The sequence below is a fragment of the Dromiciops gliroides genome, chromosome 4, assembly GCF_019393635.1.
Source record: "Dromiciops gliroides isolate mDroGli1 chromosome 4, mDroGli1.pri, whole genome shotgun sequence".
NCBI lineage: Eukaryota > Metazoa > Chordata > Mammalia > Microbiotheria > Microbiotheriidae > Dromiciops > Dromiciops gliroides.
The window spans coordinates 5,374,789-5,392,679 of record NC_057864.1 but is presented as its reverse complement, the minus strand read 5'-3'; positions in this window follow the sequence as shown (position 1 = coordinate 5,392,679).

Below are 17,891 nucleotides of genomic sequence, written 5' to 3'. Positions count from 1 at the left end.
AGCCCAATACTATTGATTTATATTTTAGCAAACTGAGACCCAGAGAGAGGCAATGTCTTTTCACATTTACAATAGAAACAAATGGCAGAGTAAAGATTTGAACCTCGGCCTTCTGATTCCAAATCCATTCCACTTTCCAGTGTACATACTTAAGTACCTTTCCAATTGTAATGGACATTTAATTCTGAATTATGGAAGGATGGTAAAGGAAGATATTTGTTCCTATCCATCTCACCAGATTTCTTCTCCAAAGAATTGGGAATCCCTAGAAGGATGCCATCAAATGTAATTAGTAACCCATGATCTATGATGTCTGGCATTGGGAATTAGCATCCTATGATTTTAGAAACAGAAGCCTAAGATACCACCTAATCAAATGGTTTCATATGACAAACAAGGAAACTGAGCCTGAGAAAGGTGACCAGTTTTCTCTCCCATCAATCTTCCAAAGCTGTCATAAATCCCTACACTCTGATGTTTAGAATCCAATGTGTAGTCGCCCTTTTCTGCTAGGATTTCTAGTTATGATTTTCTTATAAATTAGAAGCTTTAGCAATAGTTTAGGCATTAAGAATTTGTTAAAGTATATTAGGGGTTAGTAAAGAGAGAAGACGTGGAATTCAGAAAATTGAGAAAGAAAACATATCTGCCCTAGGGTTCAGATTAGACCCCTCTCCTTTCCTCAGCCAGCAACCCAAAGTTCAGGAGTGAAAAAGCCAGAAACAGGGAGCCAGTCTCCCTTCCTCCTTCCTGTCCTCATCCCCCAGAAGGGGAGGTCCTTCAAGCTTATTGGTTGAGGGTGGTCTTGTGTTGATGTCATAGTCCACAGCCTCTGAGAACACTCCCTCTTGAGAGTCAGGCAGGTGTGGTTTTAATGTAATTAACTTTAAGTAGGCTGATCAGCAAAGTCAATTGCTCTGAGTCTGTCTCAATTCAGTCACTCTAGATTAATCTCCTTTGCTTGGGGCCTTTGGCCATTGACAAAAAGCCCCTTATATCTTACACCAATAACTATGGTCCATAAGAGTAGCTCAGTAAAATTATTTTATTTTAATTGCCAAGTTATCATATTTATAGAAATAATACCATATTAAGTAAATCCCATTCTAGAAGCATTAGATAAAGGGAACACATGGTACTTAAATCGAGAAGAATTTGATTTTTTCCTTTCTCTGAGTTACTAACCTGGGCACTTGCTTCCTTAGTTCTTTCTATAAAAAAAGAGAAAAGAAACTTTAAAATTAATATTTAATTTCTATAGTTATACATTTAAAATCTCACTGAAGTGGCTACTCCTTTGCATCCACCTTGTGAAGTAGATGATATTCTAATTATATCTATCTTTTATTACTCATAACCATCATGATTTAGCTTAAACTCGCACAAAGAATTTCTACCAAAATAGCAGGAGGCTTTTGCTTGGCCAGTTTGACCTGCCTACATATCATTGTTTATGCTACACTTTTACTACATGACTGGCCCATGATCCTTTTCAATCAAAAAAATCTTTCTTGCCTCAGATGATAGCTTTATGACCCTGGGTAAGTCACTTAACCTTTATCTCTGTCTGTCTCACTTTCTTCAACCGTAAAATAAGGATAATAATAACACCTGATTTTCAGGATTATTCTGAGGGTCAAACCAGACATTTGTAAAATGTTGAGCTCAGTGCTTGAAACATAACTGCTTAATATATATTTTATTCCCTTCCTCTTTCCTTCCTTCCCCCTCCCCTACTCTCTCTTCTCTTCCCTCCCTCCTTCCTTCCTGCCTTCCTTCTTTCCTCCTTTCCTTCCTGAAACATTCCTTTATACAAACTTTTGGAATTGCCTCAGTTTACAATGCATAAGCACTTGCTCACAACACCATCCACCAAGTACCTCTCTGTTGCCCTAGGGGTAACTCAGTTTAATTATTTGAATACTGCTAACTCACAATCATAGAAAATAGGCAAGATAAAGCTTGTAATTCCTACTTCACAGATTTGTTTCAAGGAAATACTTTATAGGCTATATAAATGAAAACTATTATTATCTCATCCACAAAAGTTCTACTCTAATGCTGCACTCTTGTCATGCCAGTGATGCTCATTTCTTAAGGTCTTTGTCAGTATAGCATAAGCTTTGACAGGTCCTGCCAAGAGAGAGAAGCTCTGTGTATGGGCCTCATAAGGGCTGAGTCTGTCATTCATGGATCAGCCTAGTTAAGTACTAAGAAACTCATCATTGCTGGATGGTCTATAGGGCGATTCATATGTCTCTCCTAGAAACTCTTAAATCCTACCTCCTGAAAGGGCTGTGGCAAGGTCTCTCACTCCAGGGAAGGAATTGATCAGGAAGTTTTTCACATTTTTGTTATTACTAGTAAGGATTAATTTCATCTGATGTATTATGTTTGGTGGGGTAAGTGAGAAGAAGTAAAGAGGGGAAGGAGGATTCTGAAGACATAAAAGACATATTTATGCCCTAGCAAGGACATTTCTTATGTGTGGACTTCTTGCCCTTCTCCTCACCATCTCCTGCCTTCTCTGTCATGAATCAAGTACCAGCTAACATGATGTCTCTTACAAGAAGCCTTTCACAACCTCCATCACTGCCTGTACTTTCCCTCTTTATTATCTCCAATTATTTAGATGTGTATTCATATACAATGTATATATAAGTACAGAGGTACTCATGTGTATAAATACACATGCATATAGATGCATGTATAGATACACACACTTGTATATAGTTGTTTACATGTTGTCTCCTCCATTGGACTTTAGGCTGTGATTTCCTTCAAATTGGGGAGTTTTCTGCCCCAGGACTTTCTCTCTCAATGAAATTAGCATAGTTCTGGTATGTAGCTCCTGCTTAATGGATGTTTGAAGACTTTGCAACAGGAGGAGAATAGTAGATTGTATAGCCCTGGGGAAATTAAATTTCTTCTGAGTACCACAAGCTTCTCACTCAAATCCCTAGTTTTGCTCTGAAACAAAGACCCATCTTTTTAATAGTAAAATTACTCTAGTCAAGTTTGAAGCCACAAATCATGAAACCCTATAATTTCTGAATAAACGAAGCTGAGGGTTACCCAAAAGGTAATGGAAAAGTTAGTGGTAGGTGTGAGCAAGCTATAACACATTGCAAAGAAAGCTTTAGGAAAGCAAGGTATGTGCAGGAAGCCTCCACAGAATTACTGAGAATATAAATGGTGAGTTCGTAATGAAGTGAGAGCCATCAAAAAGACATGGAGAGTCTTTGTCTTTCATCAGAATCTTATGTATTAAGAGAACTAAAGGAAGGTCCCGGGTATGTTGGGTGGACACTTGATGCACACCTGACAGGAAAACATGACAACATAGACATGACTTGTATAGGATGATCTGGAATGTCTGTGAGCAATGGAACATACCCCAAAAGATTAGAGTGCTTTTGCCCTGAAGTAGTGGGATAAAGTCTAGCAAACGGAGCAAGTGTAGTGTACTATCAAGAAGAGCTTGTTCTTTGCCAGCCCCACAACTCCCCACTGCAACTCAGATGCTTATTAGCTCTATGACTTGTGGCAAATCTCTTAGTGTCCTGACATCTCAGTTCCCACTCCCAAACTCCCACCTCAAGTCAAGATGAGAAAGAATATTCCATGTTCCTTCTGAAGAACAGGGCAGTAATCTTGATGGTACCCTGATTTGCTGTCTGATATTACAGAGGACTCTTCACTTCATGAAATCTCAGGTGACACTTCTATAAAATGTTACCAGGTGATATGGGATCTAAGGTGACTCAAAAAGGATTAATGAAGTGTTTCGGACACTGTGCCAAGCACATTACAAACAATCTCATCTTCGTGACAAACCTGCTAGGAGGATGCTATAATTATCTCTCTTTTGTATTTGAGAAGACTGACACAGCAGCAGTTAAGTGCCTTACCCAGAGTCACACAGTAAATATTAGGCACCACATCTGAACTCAGCTCTTCTTGACTGTGACTCTAAGCCCAGTGCTCTATCCATCATACCACCTAACTGACTTCACATAGAAATACCTAGTTCTCCACAATCCTCTTTCTGGGATACTGGACCACTAAGAATCCTCAAGTATTTCCAACATGCATTTTCCACTAATTTTCCTAACACCTAAATCCCCCAAATTCTTCAGCAGAGCTAGTTGTGCAATCTCAAGGATCTTTTGACAATTGGCAGCCAGTGCTGGTTGACAGATTGTATCCCATAAATCAAAAAACACAAACACAGACTTCTCCTTGAAAGCAAGGGTGCAGATGTACTGAATACACAGCACTAAAAATGCATGGAATTATTTGGGGGAATTTTAGCTCAATCCAGACATCCCAGCCCCAATTAATTTCTTCGCATGGGCAACTTTAGCTATAATGGGAAACAAGTGTGCACTGCACAGAAGTATGCACTCATGAGAGATATGGAAGGATATGTAACTGTCCCACAGTGTCAGATGGCTGAGCAGTCCAGAAGCCTAGAAATTCCCCAGGCTCTTTCTGTCCTTTAAACAGCAACTGTCTCTGCAAGAATAAAAGGTTTGAAGTTGGAAAGGAGCTCCATGTGAACAGGAATTATTTTATTCTGTATTTTGGGATTCTGAATTATTAATTTGTATACCTGAAACCTAGGATAGTGCCAGCCATGTGAGAGTGTAGAGGGATGCCCAAGACCTTCTATTTAAGGTTTTCCCATGTCAATGTTTTTATTGAACAATAAGTATATGATAATTACTTTAAATTAACATAATGATATGATATTTTAAGAATGAGAGGCTTTGTACCATAATGAAGAGTTCATTGTACCTAGAACCAGAATCAGTCTGACACACACACTTATTAGCTAGGTGAGCCCTAACAAGTCTCTCGGCCTTAGTTTCACCACTCATAAATGAGGTTAATGAGATAATGTAGATAGTGCTTTACAATGTAAAGAATAATATCTCAGGAGTCTAAAGGATGTCCGGAGTTCAAATCCTATCCATGGCACTTTATGTATGACCTAGGATACATCAGTTAACCTCTCTGATCCTTATATTTAAAATGAAACTGGACTCAATGGTTCCTAAAGCCTCTTAAAGTTCTAAATCTATGATCTTGTGATAATCTCATAATCCTATAATAATTCCTACCTCACAGCATGTTTGTGAGGATCAAATAAGAAAATACACATCAAGTATTTTGTGAAGGTTCTAGTGCTCTATAAATGATAGTTATTGCAGATGGTAGGACTAGGGTAGACAGCTTAATTTTTTAATCTTGTTGTCTTGTCTCAACTCTTATCCTCTCAGGCCAGAGATGATGTTCAGGCTGTGACCTCTAGGAACCCATAGGGAAAATCAAGGTTACAGAATATTAAAAGTTATTTTAAAAATATTTGATAATAGTTAAGAAAGGAACAAAAACACAATTAAGATTATGTGGGACAAGTATCAAAGACATCCTAATATGAAAAGAGGATTAGGAAGACAATAGAAAGTGAACATCTGTAACGATTGGAATAACGCCACCTGCTGGATACTTACTGTAGAGGAGTTCTGCCCGTGAAGGGAACGTCTTTGAGGGCAAGACCAGGAGTCAGGAAGTGACGCGGACTAGTGGGAGGAGGAAGGAAGAGACTGGCGCTGAGTCTCGCGCTCTTTCCTTGGGACTCTGGTGGAGAGCGGAGCTAGAAATGTGCTCTCTCTTTAATAGCTAGGAATTTAGGCCTTTTTCTCTCTCTTTACCAAATTCTTATTCTCCTTAATAAATGCTTAAAAGTCTAACTCTTGCTAAAGCTTATAATTTATTGGCGACCACTCATTAGATATTTTAGACAGACTAGCTAGAATTTTAGCCCTTAACAGATGGCTGACCACGAAGAGGAAAGCTAACCCTCAGTCTTCTGATCTGCTGGTTGGGTAAGAAATTTCCCCTCCCTCTCCCTTTAACTGCTAAGTACTGGCGCACTGGCTGTGTTTTCCTTTAAATTTTTTCGAATGGACCTTTTAAACTCCCTAATTATCCTATTTTTGATTTTAGTCTGTTTAACCAGACAAATGGGAGATAAGATCATGTTAATGCTTTGTTTTTGTGGATTTTCTATTTTTCTTTTTATTTTTGTTAAAAGAGCCAGCAACTTACTCACACAAGGAAATATCTCTCCCTCTCCCAACCATGCTTTTTCAGAGAAACCTGAAGAGATTCCTGCAGCTTTTCCCAGTTCTAACACTAATTGTTGCTCTAATTTTGCATGCCTGGAGGCAATGACCCACCCTCTAGAAGCTTTTAATCCCCTAGCACCTGGAGGCAAAGTGGGGGAAGAGGAATCCAGGCCTGAGTTCAAAATCAAGTCTGATTCAAATTGCTCTGGTCCCTCCCCTCCTCTCCAGACCCCACCCTCTACTCCTCCTATGGCCAAGCCCATTGCTTCCCCTGCCTGGGAAGTCCAGAGATCTGATGCGCATGCTCAACTTTTTCTACCTGCATTTGCAGCTTCAGGCTCAGCCCTTCCCCAGCCTGGCTGTGCTTTTGAGACAATCTTAGAAAACTCTTTAAATTCCAGATATGCTTGTTTTGTTCATAATTTTGCTAACCTGCTTTTGTCTTTAATTAGTAGTCTTATAAAGCATTTGTATGGTGAAAAGCCCGACAGACAATATAGAGGGGTTAAAGAAGAAAAACTTAAGCTGAATAAGAATGACAATCAACATAGTTCAAGACTCTTCTTCTTTTGCCATGGAAGGGTATATATTTTACAGAAATGTAGAAGTAAGCAGCAAGGTATTGATATGAGTATTGGGGATTTTAGATATCGGAATCAAAAGTGTTCTGAATTCACTCAGATTATTAATAGTATCAGTTCAGAGGTTACATAGGATTTCTATGCTATTACATATACATTTTGAAATTAATGGTATGGGTTTATTTTCATAGAGATTTTCATGCTTTTGAGATTGTGTTTTATACCTAGTTTCTAAAACAAGGAGAATATTTGTAAAAGCTTTTTATAGTCATGTGATCAAGTTTATATTTTATAATACTCTTATTGATATTAAGTTCATATTCATTTAGATTTCCTTAGTTTGAATTTCACTGTCTTTTATTGTTCCATGTGTATTTTCTTCTATTCATTTGTCTATCTAATTTTGAAACATTGCAAGATGGTTTTGATTTTATTATACAATGTTAATTCTAGGAGTATTGTGCTCCCATATTCTGAGTTGTTTGTTTTTGTTATTTTTTCTCAACTGATTATTTGATCAAACTCTTTAAAGCATTTCCCTGGCAAATTGTTTGCCATGGCAAGTGTAAATTGATTCTAGAAGTATTATTTTTGATAAGCATATTCCAAAAAAAAAAAAAAAAAAAGAGGGGAACATTTGTAAAAGTTTTCTTTTTTAAAAAAAAAGTTTTCTTTGAGATTCTGTTGTGCTTTAACTTGTATTTAAGTATGTTCTGATTTTTCACAAAAGTAATTGTATACTAAGTAAAAAAAAAGGGGTATTATTTGAAATTGTTGCATAATTATATATTGTGTTCTGAGTCAAGATGTATTCACATTTTTTGCAATCATTTATTATCCTCAATTTTTAAATCCATATGAGACTTGGATTATGGGAACTTATCATTTAAGACATTAATTGCCTTTATTCTGAGTTATCAGATGCCAGTTGGCCAAGATGCCATCCAATCACAAGAGGAATACATGCAAGAGCAGACACTGAACTGTCACATGAGGGGAGACATGCATGAAGTCAAGGTATGGCCGAGGGAACGGCTTTTGACTAATGTTGAGGTTGGATTCTCTTGGTTTAATATTTTATTTTATTTTTCCCCACAATATTGTACAGATGGCTGGAAGTATTCATCCCACCCATCTCACTTCTACACCTGGCTTCCATGCTCCCTCCTATATGCCTGATGCCATGGACATCTCAGTCCCATGCATCTGATTAAGTCTGACTCAGTTTCTTCCAATATGTTCGGTGGCATGGACATATATTCCATCCACCTATTTTAAGCCTGGCATACTGTATGGGCAGTACATATTGCTCAAGTGTGGGAATGCTCATATCCCATCATTTCTCTGTTCTTTTATGGTAACCCCCATAATTATCTCAGGTGTCATGATAAATACAGTGTTGAATTTGGCCTTGACACCTGTTACCAATTATATTAGATTTTTTAATTTCTCATAATGGCATGAGGATAATTAGGCAGATGATGCAAAAAGTGATGAAACAAAGATAAAAAAATTATTTTTAATAATTAATATCGCAGCAATTGTCTTCTCAATTACCCTCCATAAGGGGGGGACTATAGTAATATTATAATTTTAAAGAATGGTTCAATTTTTGTTTTATTATATGTTTCATGTGTAACAACTAAGATTCTGAATTCCCTTAGACATGTTTTTGAGAACTTTCATTGTTTGATTTGATTATTGACAAAGCTATTTTAAAGTTGTGTTAAGCTCAATTTTGTAGGAAATTTTCCTGGCTGATTACCAGCATCCACACATCAACCCCTGAAAAGACTTCCATTCCACGACTACACCTAGAGGACATCTGAGAAAAGACTTTCAGAGACTTTAAATGAACAGTTTTGATTTGTTGTTTTTTTTTACTCTTTCTGTTATAATATACACCATCTGTAACATGTATTCTCTGCAGAGGCCCTCCCTTTGCAGGACTAATGTCAAAGCGTCGGTTCATGAGGACAAAAAAAAAAAATCGCCCCTCTGGACAAAACTTTCCTCTCTTCCTTTTCTATATTGTTGTTCACATATTATTAGTTAGCAATAGTTATCATATTGTTTTTACTGTTCCGTCAAGGAAACATTTTGTTTCTTGAGGAACAACAGGGGGGACTGTAACGATTGGAATAACGCCACCTGCTGGATACTTACTGTAGAGGAGTTCTGCCCGTGAAGGGAACGTCTTTGAGGGCAAGACCAGGAGTCAGGAAGTGACGCGGACTAGTGGGAGGAGGAAGGAAGAGACTGGCGCTGAGTCTCGCGCTCTTTCCTTGGGACTCTGGTGGAGAGCGGAGCTAGAAATGTGCTCTCTCTTTAATAGCTAGGAATTTAGGCCTTTTTCTCTCTCTTTACCAAATTCTTATTCTCCTTAATAAATGCTTAAAAGTCTAACTCTTGCTAAAGCTTATAATTTATTGGCGACCACTCATTAGATATTTTAGACAGACTAGCTAGAATTTTAGCCCTTAACACATCCAAATAGGGAGATAAAGGAATAGGCATGATAAAAGACTTCCATGAATATCAGGATGTGTTCCCTCTTTCTATTCATTCAGTGGATAAGCATAGATGTGATTGATGAGATTAGAAAGAACTGCAGGGTATGTTAAAAACCAAATACATGCAAGGTTATATTCAGAAGCCTTACAAAAAGAACCAAGTGGTGCAGAACAACTAGACATAGGGGGTAATTTAATATAAACTGATGAAGATAACTAGAATTCTCCAAAGTTGGGCCAAATACATGCCCAGAAAACTTCTCAAAGAAGGGAATCAATCTGCTTCTTCCTCCTCCCCTGGGCAGGGCCCAGGGAATACTGAAGCTTCCTTTGGAATATAGGGACATACATGGACCAAGATGAAGAAGAGACCTCTAAAGTTGATTATTTTAAGGCTCTCACTATATGGTACAAACATGTATTTTTATAAGGAAATGGTAAAAAAAATCATTCTAGTTAAAGTAAATCCTAATTTGACTGCAGCTAAATAATAATCATCATCCTATTAGTAGTAATTGGAATAATAATTCTAAAAAATACTTAATAATTTAACTTTCTTGTAGTGTTAAAGTTAGAAGTGTCTTGGATATAAGCAAATATTCAGGTTTTGTGACCATGAAGGAGAAATACAGATAGCATGGTGTCATTTATACTGTACCTTTAAGAAAAGAAACAGTTTGAGAAGAATCAAGGAATACTGGGTTAGTCCAAATTGATGTTAATACTGGTGCTTATAAGCTGAAGGGAAAGCTTGAAATGCCTGGTTATGTCCCTTGGGAGACAAAGGCTGGCTGCTCCTTTCCAGATGGGTGGGCATTCAAGTATCACAGCATCACCCCTCCATTGAAGCCCCCCATTGTGTTGCAGTGATCTATTCAAAAATACACATAGGAAAAGCAAGAATTTCAACCAGCAAAGCCCAATTACCCTTTTCAAATGCCATAGGACCCACAGAATCGTTTGAATTTGACATTGTGTTCCTTCTTTTTATTAAAAGGGGCATTCCAAATGGCCTTCTCCTATGTTCTGTAGCTTATATGTTGTCAATCCAATTGGGCAATGATTCTAGCTCTGTCATGATACTTATAATGGGGCAGGTATCCCATGCCCATGCCATCCCAAGGCAGGAATTAGGGAAGAAAAAATTGCTAGCCTAGACTTGTTAAACAGCTCTGGCCTATAGATCAGTAGTTCATGCCTAGTCCCAGATCCCATACAGCCCAAAATAATCCAACAATTCTTTAAGTGCATAATATTTCCAAGGCACTTTTCTATATGCTAGAGATTTCAAAATGAAGTGAAATCCATTCCCTGCCCTTGGGAAACCTATATTGGATTGGATTGGATTGACCATTGAGACTGAGTCAGTAACTAGCAATATCATGTGATTTGGTGAAAACTAGGAAACTGTCTTCTACCCCCATCACTTGCAAGTCATTGGACAATTGTATTGTTATGAACCTTTGTTAATTGTATCGCATCTTTTCTAAAAGGAGTTTTTCATTTTATTTTGAGCCAGAATCTAGAAATCTAAAACCCATTCTTAAATATGATTTTGATGTTCTCAAACATAAAACAAAAGTAAAAACAATAAATTGATTTTGTCTGCATATAAACATGGGGCACATTCATGCACCAGTGTACATAGTATACACAAGGGAGACTGTACACTTACTTAAATAAACCAAAACACAGAATTGAGAGCATCCTTATGCTCAGACAACTCACAGATTCAACTACAAGCCTTGATTGCCATTGGTTACTTCAGGAATAATTTGCCCACAGGAAATTGCTTCTGTCTATTGCTCCCCTTTCTGTTCATTGATCTACTCAGGTGTATGGGATGTGCAGGGGGCATTAGTACCTCCAGCATGAGGACTTGCTGAGCCCTTTTCAGGGTGGCTCATCCAAATTCAGTGTTCACCTTTCACCCAAAACACACCTGTGGCTCCAAGAAGCTGTGACATGTGAAGTAGTCACCCCAGTAAAAATTCCTCTGCAGATAGGCTAAAAACCAGGTAGAAAGTAATCAACAGGCCTAAAACCAGTTGGTGAGTTGGGATATCTATACCAAGAATGTAAAGATTTATTCCTATGGAAAGGGTGGAAGAGAACAATTTCTTCCAATGGTCATGAAGATGGTTGAAGCAGGTACTATGAAATGTTTAGAATTTTGTAAAACATTGAAGACCAAAAAATCATCCACTGCAGCCTAGGTCATCATCAATCATCCTGAATTCCACTGGATTTCAATGACTGGAAGAGAGAGTGAGGCTGCAGACATTGCACAGCTCTGCCTCACTTCAATCCAATGGAGTCAGGACATCATCCTCTGCTGTCATTGGTTCTCTTTGAAATGAAGGACAAAAAACAATGTTCTACTAAAAAAAAATCAGCTCCTTTTCTTCAAATTAGGAAGCACTTTTTAAACATTTTTTTATTGTTTAGAATTTTATTTTCCAAATTACATGTAAAAACAAATTTTGACATCAATTTTTTAAAACTTTGTGTTCCAACTTCTCTTCTTCACTCCCTCTCCTCCCAGCCCCCCAAGAACTCATGCAGTTCAATATAAGTTATACCCAAGTAGTCACGCCAAACATCTCCACATTAGCCAGGTTGTGAAAGAAAACAGACACAAACAAAACTTCAAATAAACAAACCATCAAAAAAATTATGCTTCAATCTGTTTTCAGATACCATCAGTTCTTTCTCTGTAGATTGATTGCAATTTTCATAAGTAATTCAGTTATATTGGATCATTGCATTGCTGAAAATAACCAAGTCCTTTCCAGCAGATCATCTTACACTATTGCTGTTATTTTGTATACAGTATATTTCATTCTACTTCAGTTCATGTAGGTCTTTCCAGGTTTTTCTGTAGCATCCTGTTCATCATAGTTTTTTTGTTGTTTCTTATTAAGCAACTAAGAAAAAAGAATTATGTTTCCATCCATATTCAAATACCATCAGTTCTCTCTCTATAGATGGAGTGCATTTTTCCTAAGACCTTTGGAGTTATCTTGGATTATTGCATTTCCGAAAATAACCATGTCAGGGGCAGCTAGCCTGGATTCAGGAGAACCTGAGTTCAAATCTGGACTCAGACACTTGACACTTACTAGCTGTGTGACCCTGTACAAGTCACTTAACCCCCATTGCCCTGAAAAAAAAATAAACGAGTCATTCACTGCAGATCATCTCACAATAATAATATTATTTAGTCTAAACTATATTCCACTTTGCATCAGCTCATGCAGATCCGTCCAGGTCCTTCTGATAGTATCCTGCTCATCATTGTTTTTAAATAGTAAGCTACAAATATATAGTACTTTAAAGAAAGATTTCCCTGCATTAAAACCATTAGGTTGATTGTTGCCAACAACAGTAATATATGACTTTTGTACAGTACCTTAATCTTGACAAGGAATTTTCTCCACAATAGCCCAGCAAATTAAGTACCATACGTTTTGCCATTATCATCAATCATTAATTCATCAATCATCATAACTGTTTCCCTCCATCCTATTCCCTTCCCATGATATTTACTCTATTTTCTATCTTCTTTTACCGTCCTCCTCCTCAAAAGTGTTTGCTTCTGACTGCCCCCTCCCCTGCTCTGCCCTCCCTTCTTTCACCCTTTCCTCCTTATCCTCTTCCCCTCCTACTTTTCTGCCAGGTTAGATAGATTACTCCACCCAATTGGGTATGTGTGTTATTCCTTCCTTGAGATCAAGGTCTTTGAGCTAATTCTGATGAGTATAAGCCTCCTTCACTTTACCACTCCTCCATCTCTCCCCCACTCCAACTCCTTTTTTTTTTTTTTTTTTTTAGTGAGGCAATTGGGGTTAAGTGACTTGCCCAGGGTCACACAGCTAGTAAGCGTTAAGTGTCTGAGGCCGGATTTGAACTCAGGTACTCCTGACTCCAGGGCCGGTGCTCTATCCACTGCGCCATCTAGCTGCTCCCACTCCAACTTCTTTTCCTGCTTCTTTCATGTGAGATTTCACCCCATTCTACCACTCCCCCAGTGCATTCCTCTCCCCCCTCAATTTTACCCCAAAGATATCATTATGGTGCAGCTAGGTGTAAGAGTAGACAAAGCACCAGCCCTGGACCCAGGAGGACTCGAGCCTAGACATGGCCTCAGATGCAAGAATACTCATCAACCCTGACACTCCCCCCCCCCCCCTTCGCTTGACCTGGCAGCTCTGGAATTTGGCTATAATATTCCTGGAGGGTTTCCATTTGGGATCTCTTTCAGGAGGTGATCAGTGGATTCTTTCAATTTCTATTTTGCCTTCTGCTTCTAGAATATCAGGGCAATTTTCTCTGACAATCTCTTGGAAGATGCTGTAGGCATTAAAACTAGCCTCAGGCTCCCCAAGCAGAGCTGTCCCTCCCCCTCTATTTCAGCTGCAGAAGGCCGCTGAGCCAGGCTAAGCTGCGTGAATGAAAAACCCTGGGCCCCAGGTGTGGCATGGCTTGGCTGGTGTGAACAGCCAAAATGGGCATGAAAAACTAGAGGGACACTGGAGCTTGCTTCACCCAGCCCCCAGCTCCCAACACGCACAGAACGGGGGCTCTGTCATAGCCTGTGGGGCCAGCCCAATTTCACCTGAGAGAGGAGGTTAATAGAAAGAGACGCAGGAGGATGAGAAGGGGCCTTTTCAGTGAGGGGGGATCGCTATGGTACACAGAGGGAAGTTAGACAGTCAGGGGGGGATGTTAGAAGGAGGTTGGTCAGTACAAGGATGCTAAGGAGACAGGAATGGTACGGAAAGAAAAGGGTCTTGAAGGTAAAGGGGGGATGCTAGAATAAGGTCAATCTATACAGAGGAGGCTAAGGAGACACAAAGAGGACTAAGGAAATGGTACAGAGAGGAGGAGGATGCTGAGGAGACACAGGGAAGGACACCAGAGAAACAGTACGGAAAGAGGCGGGGCTTGCAGTTGGATGGTGAAGGAGGATACTACATAGACGCTGAGAGGTCATATTTTACTTTTGTTGCCTTTATCCCTAAGTTTATTCACCTAAATAAATCCTTTGCTGTTAAATGGAAAGAGGATGTTTGTTTATCAATTTGGGAGAAGCAGTGGGGGAAATTTTTAAATGTCCCATACAAAATTTGAAAGCAGTCAGATAGCCAGCCAGAAGTCCAAAGATTAGGCCCAGTTAGTTAAAATATTTTTACAATGCTGTCTAAACTCTTATTGTGGTCATGGTTTTCAGGTAGTCCAATGATTTTCAAATTATCTCTCCTGGATCTATTTTCTAGATCAGTTGTTTTTCCAAGGATATATCTCATATTGCCCTCTATTGTTTTATTCATTTGGATTTGCTCTACTGTGTCCTGGTTTCTCATTAAATCACTATCCTCCATTTGTTTAATACTAGTTCTTAGGCAATAATTTTCATCAGACAGCTTTTTTATATCCTTTTCCATGTGGCTTTTCAAGCTGTTGAGTTATATTTTTTTATTCCTCATAGCTCTCCTTCATTGCTCTCATTTCTCTTTCCATTCTTTCCTCCACCTCTCTAAATCTTCCTTCTATCTCTCTAACTTTCTCTTCAAAGTCCCTTTTGAGTGCTTCCATGGCCTAAGACCAATTCATATTTTTCTTGGAAGTTTTGGATGTAGGGGCTCTGAGGTTGCTATCCTTTTCTGAGGGTGCACCTTCATCTTCCTTGTCCCTAAAGAAATTTTGAGTAGGTTGCAACTTTCTTTGCTTGCTTATCTTGCAGTTTTTTTCTTGACCTTTAGCTCCCTCTTATGGTGAAGCCCTACTTGCAAGCTACATGTGTCAAGCTTTAGAGGGTCCCAGGTGTTTTGGTTTGAGGAAGGGCAGATTTTTTCTCTTGCCTGGCCTGTTCTGTGGTCTGAAGGTAACCTCAAGCCAGCTTGCTAGTTAATCAGCCTGCAGAGTGCTATGGTGGTTTTCAGCTTCTACGAGCCTGCGCCCCTCCCCTACCTGCACCTCCTGTTGCTCAAGATTTCTTCCTGGTTCCCTGCTGGGGTGGGATATTTGAACTCCTCTTCAGGTCCCACAGACACCCCTGTGATTTGCAACCCCCGGGCCAGCCATTCAGCCCTCTCACCAGACGGTAAGCTTAGTTACAGAAGACACTGTTACTGAAGCTGATTTGGAGCCTGGAGATAAATTGGGGGTGGGGGGTGGATTCTGCTAGCGGCCCGGTATGGCCCCCTTTAATCTGGAAAATAATATCAGTGTATTTTTGTGGGTTTTGCCACTCCAGGGCTTGTTTTGTTGCTGTTTCGGGGGTAATTGTGTCAGGAGCTCTGTGTGTTTAATGTCTTTCCTCAGCCATCTTGACTCTGTCCACAATATTCTAGCTTTCTTGTGGCAGAATTATTTGAAACATTTCAAGTCTTTGGCACATTCTTGTCCTTACCAAAAAAAAGAAAGCAAATAGAAATGTGACATTAAGAAAAAGCTACCTTTCCTCCTAAAAGAATTGTTTTCTACTCCAAAAAATATATTTTCAATTTTTAAATAACTTTGGACTCATTTTTCCTCATCTTGATGCAGTACAAGCCAATGTACTCTTATTTAAACTAAGAGGAAAGAAACAGAGATGATATAGTTCAAAGGTGATGAGAAAAGAAGAGGAAGAGTCTGTTATAGACATAAATACAGAATGAGGGAGAAGCAAAATTTTAGATGGCATATGCAGATAATAGAAATCTTCATTAAAAAGCATACTCTGAAAAAAATCATACTCTGTTGCACACACACACACACAAACACACAGTTATACATTGCTAAAACAATGTAAATGACTATGTTATGAGTATCCCATAAACACTATTCCCCTTCTCAATTAGTCCCTGGAACTCTTTACACCTGCTTTATTTGACACTGATATTGATCTTGTTCTTGATTAATTTCACATTGGCATTACACCTGCATCTTGCTAAAGATTATATTTATTACAGCAACTGAAATGCATAATTTGATAGGAAACATAAACAGAGTAAATAATTAGCTGATTTACAACCTGCCTTAGCATAACATCTTTAATTATTAAAATAATTAGTGAGATTGAAGTCAAGATAAAACCTCTGTTAGCTCAATTGGAGCTTGTCCTTGAAGCTACTTTCTGACCCAATTTAACATATTACCTGCTGAAATATTCATAAGAAGAGAGAAAACTCTGGAAGAGAATATCAGGGGATTTTTTTTCTCTTCACTCTATTTTTTTTTCTTTTCCTTTCTCTTCAATCCACACTCCCACAACCAGCCACAATTAAATTGGATGATAATGATATGGCTAATTTCAGATAATTTCCCTGGTAAATTAGCAATATACTTAGTAATTCCTTCGTGAAAGAAAGAAATTTCATTTTAATCCCAGCTAGCTGAGTATATATACCTCTTGAGATGATGGCGTTAAAACTGAAGAAATATTAGGAGCCTTGAAGTCCATACTACACCAAAACCACCACCACCATCACCATCACCACCAGCATCTTAAGCATCATCATCTTTATTTCTATGATGATGATGATGTCACAAAAATTTCTGTCTGACAAAGAAATGAAAAATGAAGTCTCCAAACTGCAGAAAATAAGTTTATTAAGAGAGGGCCTATCTCACAATAAAGCCAAGCTCTGGCAGGAGTAAGCATGTAAAGACCCTGAACCTAGGGATTTGTTGTTTTTTATACCACTACAAGGCTTCAAGGCTTTTATACCATACTATTTTTAGACAAAAACTCCTCCCATTGGCTCCATATAGAATAGTATAAATGTATATTATACAAGATGACACAGGATCCAGAGACTCGTATAAAATGGAACTCTTGTCCCAAAACTAGTTCTGGAACATGTGTCTGCTTGACCTCCACTGGTTCTCTTCAATTTATTAATGCTGATTCGTCCATTTTGGTAATGATTGTTTCATTTTGATACAAAGAGAGTGTCCTGAGTCACTTATTCTTTGAGTCATATCTCATTCTCTTCTTCTCTGAATCTGATGGATATGACTGGTTCCCTCAGCTTAGAAGATAGCATTTTTAGTATCTTAACCTTTAAGTTGATTGGTTGGACATCTAACTACAATTTGATGTACATCAGTTTAAGAAACAAATGGAAAGGGACATCAGTGATGATGGATAGGAAAACAAGTTTACACTAAAGTTGGTACATAAGAACATACTTCTATTGAATATAAACCATTAAAGAATATTCAGAGAACATAAGAACAAATTGCATATTATCAGTATCTTAAGAAACTAGAAAATATTTAAATATGTTGAATCACCATTTGTAGTCTATTTTACTGATTACTATCACAGTTAAATTACTTATGTCTAAGGGCTAGGAAAAGTCTCCATCACTGTTATTATTATTATTATTATTATTATTATTTAGTACAGGTGTTAAATTTCAATATTTTTAACATTCATTTAAAAAATTGAATTCAAATTCTCTTCATCCCTTCCTTACCTTACAACCCCTTGAGAAAACAAACAATTTTATGGAGATCATATATGTGAATTCAAGAAAAGCATATTTTCATATTAGCCATGTTCCTAAAGATAACACAGAGGAAAAAAAAAAGAAAAAGAAAAAATTGCCAAAAAGTATGCCTCATGGGGTGGCTAGGTGGCGAGGTGGATAGAGCACCAGCCCTGG